The following is a 6,000-nucleotide window of genomic DNA, read 5'->3' as shown; positions in this document are numbered from 1 at the left end:
TTTTTTGTAGTCTCTTGGATGTTCCCACCCTGGGCCATCTTCCTTGAGGGGCCAGCCCTTGGCTCCAAGATAGGTGGTTTGTCCTCTCCAGGTAGCTTTGCTATAGGGAGGGGATGTCTTTTGGCTCTTGAGACCAAGATAATTTTAAAAAATTGTATTTTTTTATGTATACAAAATGGATCATATTCTGTCTTGGAGATCTTTTATGTCATCACATTCTTTTAATAGAACTCGATGAAAATAACCAACTAGTTATCTCTTGTTGGGCATTAATATCCTTGAACATGTAAAAATCTTGGCCTACTTTTGCAGGTAAATCTGGGTAAATTCTTAGTAGTAGAATTCTAGTTTCTTAAATAGAGCCTGGCAAAAAGCCAGGCTCTCAGTAAATATTGGTTGAGTGAATGAAAAATGAATGTAATTCCCAAGACTAGCCCATGAGGAATTTGTTGGTGTGCAATTCATTGAAAACCCAACTGACAGTGGCGTAGCCAACAGAGACATTTAATTTTCTCATGTCTGAGTCTGCAGAGGCAGTGAGGCTGGTTCAGCAGCTCAACCACAACACTCAAGGCCAGACTCATTCCTTCCTTCACCATCCTCAGTGTGCAAAAGCCAGTGTGCTGGCTTTTGTCCTTGTGCTGGTCACCTCACAGGTGTGAGAAGGTTCCTTTTGATGTCACAGCAGGAAGAGGGTGTGTGTAGAGCACAGTGGCGAAAAGACCCTGACCTCAAACCTGCTCTCCGTTTAATGATGAAGGCTGTCTTCCCCAGAAACCCACCCTTCACACGCTTCCCTTGTCATTGCACTGGCCAGAACTCTTGCTGCAAGAGAGGCGTGGAAAGCAAGTGTCTGCCAACACCAATGGGAAGGTGACCATCTTAGAGGAAACTTGCATCATCCCTGAGGCTGAGGGAGGTGCCACATGGCTATAAATATCAAGGTTCTGTTAGGAAGAAGGAAGGGAATGTTTGGGGTATAGGTAGGTATTATACTGGGTCAAAGGACATAATGCATTTATTTTTTATTTTAGTATTTTTCCTGGGCAAATTTTCAAACAACTTTATTATATAATTTCTACACATATTTCAGATGTACAATTTGACGAATTTTGATAGATATATACACCTATGAAACCACCACCACAATCAAGATACCTAACATTTCCATCGCTTCCCAAGAGGTGCAAATTTTAAACTCCCGATTTATCCCTTCCCACCCCCTTGACTCCCGGGTAACCGTAAGTCTGCACATATGCATTTAAGATTCGGACAGAAATTGCTAAGGAGGCAGAGCAAAAAAGGTATCACTGCTCACAATGAATGCTGCAAAAATACTTTTTTGTAATTCCCAACTTTAATGGAAAAAGGTGAAGTATAAATTTTAAAAAATTTCTCACCACTGCTGGGGTTTTGTGTCCCCTTTCCCGCCTCTGTTTTTCTGCTGGCATGTGGTATTCTGGTTTCTGCTGGTCTAGAACATTCACCTCTGTATAGAGGAGGCATATTCCAGCATTTCCTGATTTGAAAAAAAGCAGCTGGCACGAGCCTCGCGGTGGTTGTCCAAGGGACACCCACACCTCCAGGCTCACGTTGCAGGGAGCTGGGAAGGATGGGGGACCATGTGATCGGCAGCTGAACATTTTGACAGCCCCTCCTCTCCCCTCCCATTCCATTGTTTTGCTTATCGTTTATTTGATAATGTTTATTTTAGGTATTTTTTTTAAATGAAAATCAAAATAATACATGCACTTAACTCGGTATGGAAAAGCTTTTAATGAAAGAACAGTCCGTGGAATCTTAAAATACTGTACGATGATTTTCAGCTGGATGGGGAGTTGGACTTGAGAGGGAGGTGCAGCTCAGGCTGAGCACGGGGAGAGGAATTCCTTCTAGATCTTTCCTTCGCATCTGGAGCAGCCTGTCTGCCTGGGAGCTGCTGACCTGCCTCGTGGTAGCAACGAAATGAGAGAGAGAGAACATGAGCTAAAAGGCTGAATTTGAACTTGGGATTGTGTTGGACCTGGAGATCAACGGCTGAGACGGGGCCAGATTCTACGCTTTCCCTCACCCCTCGCCGCTTCCAGGCCTTTCTAAGCAGCTTTTCCCACTGTTGTACTGTTGCAGAAAAATGTGTTACAGCTCAGTTGTAACAGCAACCTGCATCCAGCAAGAGACCAGCACTGGGAGAGTTGGAGAACACGTTTATTACGCCAACAAACCCAGAAGAATTAACACCTCAGGCTCTTAACCCCATTTGTATGGTTACACAGGCCTTTATAGGCTGCCAGTTTTACCCTTTGCAACATCATATGCAAATAAAGTATAACAGAAGTTGACCAACCAGGAACAAGCTTTGTAGAAATAGACCAATCAGGAGTGAGCTCCATGCACATGAAGTACTACAAATGGACCAATCAGAAGTTAGGGAAGTGGACCAATCAGAAGTAAGAGTAATAACCAATCAGGAGTGAAGGAAATAACCAATCAGAAGTGAGCTCAGGGAACCAATAGAATTCTAGGTGTAAGTTAGCCGCTTTAGAGGCAAAAAGTGAGATAAAGCCTCTGGGCCAGGGAACCGGACGGTGCTTGGAGGAGCGCAGTGGCCCTTCCTCGGGGTACTGCCGGTCTTTTTACGGGGATTCCCACCTCAGTACCCTAAACCAAAGGAGCCACCTGAGCCTTTTCTTTCTCAGAGTTCAAGGCCTCAGTGGACCCTGGTCCTACTCCCTAACCTTGCACCCTGAAATTAGCTTATTTCTGATCATGTAGAAAAGCCACACACCTCCCCGTCTCTGATCCCAGCTTCCCATTGGTTGACCTTGGGAGCTTCCCCGGGTGAAATCTGAAACCAGCCTCTCACTCCAGAGGGCACACAGAGGGCAGGGAGAGGAAGAAGAAAGAGGCAGACCACTCTCCTCGGCAGGTGGCAGTTTTAATAAGCAAAGGAACTGACACACGATGTTTATTTTGGGCAGCCCAAAGATGAGCGGACTTATGCACCTGCCTCCAGAAGCTGAAAATGTTACAGAAATCCCTTAACTGGGTTCAGATGTGCACACCGTGCACAAGGTCTCGACAACATTACTCTCTCAAGGCTACGTCCTTGGAACAGTTCCCACTGTGAAACTGGTGGGCAGAAGGTACATTCCAAGGACTAGGGAAGGGGTGGGGAGCCTCCCATGGCCCCCCAGCTCACGGGTCAACCAGCAGTCACATCCTCTCGATGACCTCTTTTAACCGCTTCTTGCGGTGGGCAGGAATTTCTGGGGCTCCGAAACTTGCAGTCCTCAAGTGTAGGTCAACCAAGGCCTGTTCTTTGACCAGAGCCAGAGGGGTCTCAGCTCCTCCCTTCTCCATCACTTTCCCGGCCATCTGGCGGTAGAAATCTCTGGTGCCCTCAGCCCCAGTGGCACCATGGACCCGTGCGTCTTCTCCCCGTTGCTGTTCTGGATTTCACTGCTCTCCGGTGGGGCACAACGTCATTGGTAAGTGGGGTATGTGGATGAGAGGGGCAGGAGGCTCAGCCCATGTCCCTGGCAAGGGGCCCTCTTGTCCAGGGGATCAGTGCACAGAAGGCCAGCCCCATTTAGATTCACAAGCATAAGTAAAGAAGGAAGCCCCCATAAAAGTTATCAGTTGACACTTAGCTGCGCATCATGTCCCAGGTGCCGAGCTAAGGAGTTTCCATGCACTATCTCATTTAATCCTGAGCGGCCCTGTGATGTTGCCGCGTGTTTCAGCTGAGGAAACAGAGTCAGCAAATTTAAATAACTTGCTCGAGGCCCTGGAGTAAGTGGCAGGGCTAGCTTGAACCTTGGTCTGTTTGACCTCAGAATTCTTCTAACTTTGATATTCTTTCTCTCCCTATAAAGTTGTGGTAGGCTAGTGGTTTGGGTTCAGCTGACAGTTTGGTAAGTAAGAAAAAGAGGGACAGGCAGGGGTTAACTCTGGGGTCTCGTCAGGATTGGCTGCATCATACTCTCCCTTTCACACTTTCCCATTCATACTCTGTCATCATGTTCCTACATACTGCCCATCAGATAACAGCTCTTGAGTTGTTTTCTTCCAACAACGACCTGGACCCCAGCTCCAGCCTGGACCAGGATGCCAGTGCACCCAGGACAGGAAAATGAAATGGAATTTGTGAAGGTAGGGGCAGAGCCCAGATACTGAACACAAGGTGAGGGTGTTCAGTGAGAGCTCAAGACCTAGTGGAGTTGGTGGGGGGCTCAGGTGCTTCTCCTCTGGGACCCCAGACCCCAAGATTTTGGCGCTGGGACTTTTGAGTGTATTCTTTGCTGGTGCTTTTATGCTCAGAAGCACCAGAGGGCAGCAGAGGTCTGTCAGAGACATTTCCACACAAGAGACGTGATGTTCTAGAAGCCTAGTTAAGACGAAAGTCTGAGTTCCTCCCAACTTTTTCAATCCACTTTGAGAAAAAGTTACCTAGCTGGCTACACCCTAGATCCCTATGGAATTACACGTAATGAAGTAAGACCTAACATTATGCTCTTCCTTTTCATGTGATGTGGAATGCTTCTGCACTTTTGGTGACATTTATCCACAGTGTTGTATCAGTGTTTCTTGTACAAAGCCATGGGGCATAGTCCTTGTGGAGCTGGAGATCAGGGCAGTTTCCCTCTCATGATGAGCTGTTGTGAGAATGGGCAGGGAAAGAACTTGTTGGACATCACTTATGTTGCCAGCCCCTGTGAAAGGTTCTGTCTAGAGGTGGTGTTTCATTTTGGTTACTAGGAAGCCAAGAACTTGGGTTGTGGAGTGGGGTCTGGGTTTGAATTTAGACTCTGATGCTTACTATCTTGGTGCAAAATGAATAAGGATAATAAAATTATCACATTGCCTACCTCAGAGGATTACTGGAAAGAGTCAGTATGTAAAGAAATGCTGAGCACAGAGCCTGACAAAATGCACGCTCAATAAATGTTAGCTATTGTTACTTGATTTCTTTAACAAAATTAATCTCTTCCTGTGACTCTCTTTTATTACTTGTCTCTGCTGTTTTTTTTTTTTTTCCTTCTTTACTCTCGGCTCAGTGATTTTCAGTTTCAGGCAATCAGTTTTATGGTATTAAGTTCCTCAAATCCTGTTTGAAAGAAAGTGGGGTATACATAAGTGAGAGGTTGGTACCAGTTAGAATTTTTAGGCAGAAATATCTGGAGCAGCACTCTCCAGTAGAAATATCATGCAAGCTACATATATAATTTCAAGTTTTCTAGTAGTCACATTAAAAAAGTAAAAAGTTTGGTGGTTCCTCAAAAAGTTAAACATAGAATCACCCTATGACCTAGCAATTCCACTCGCTGGCACGTACCTAAAGGAATGGAAGACAACGGTTCAGATAAAAACTTGTATATGAATGTTCATTGAAACATTATTTGCAATAGCCAACAAGTGGAAGCAACCCAAATGTCCATCGGTGGATAAATGGATAAGCCAAATGTAGCATAGCCATCTAATGGAATATTATTTGGCCTTAGAAGGAGTGAAATAGTGATATATGCTACAATATGGATGAGCCTGGAAGACATTATGCTCAGTGAACGAAGCCAGACACCAAAGGCCGCATATTCTATGATTCTATCCATGTGAAATATGTAGAATAGGCAAGTCCATGGAGACGGAAAGCCCATTAGCGGTTGCCTGGTCTGGTTTTAGAACAGAATTACAGTTGATCCTTGAACCACATGGGTTTGAACTGCACGGGTCCACTTATACATGGATTTTTTTCGGGTGGGAAACTCTATAGTGCTGGTTGGTTGAATCAGAGCATAGGGAGCTGTGGATACAGAGGAAATGCGGAGACAGAGGAACTGTATATGGGGAAGGCCAACTACAAGTTATATTTGAATTTTTGACTGCTGCGGAGGGTTAATGGGGGAGACAGTTAAGCTTATTTATTTAATGGAGTTACTGGGAATTGAACCCAGGACCTCATATATGCTAGGCATGCTCTCTACCACTGAACGGTACCCTTCC

General features: G+C 45.3%; 1 protein-coding gene across 1 annotated transcript in view; it reads left to right on the top strand.

Moving 5' to 3' along the window:
- Nucleotides 1-2,900: 2,900 nt before the first annotated feature.
- Nucleotides 2,901-6,000, top strand: part of WFDC10B (WAP four-disulfide core domain 10B) — a 50,782-nt gene continuing 47,682 nt past the window's right edge. The window contains exon 1 of the mRNA XM_010958778.3: nucleotides 2,901-3,488. The gene's annotated coding sequence lies outside the window, so the exon portion shown is untranslated. The remainder of the gene's footprint in view (nucleotides 3,489-6,000) is intronic.

Source organism: Camelus bactrianus, chromosome 19 (assembly GCF_048773025.1).
Source record: "Camelus bactrianus isolate YW-2024 breed Bactrian camel chromosome 19, ASM4877302v1, whole genome shotgun sequence".
NCBI lineage: Eukaryota > Metazoa > Chordata > Mammalia > Artiodactyla > Camelidae > Camelus > Camelus bactrianus.
The sequence above is the reverse complement of the archived record's forward strand: the minus strand, read 5'-3'. Positions and strand labels throughout refer to the sequence as shown.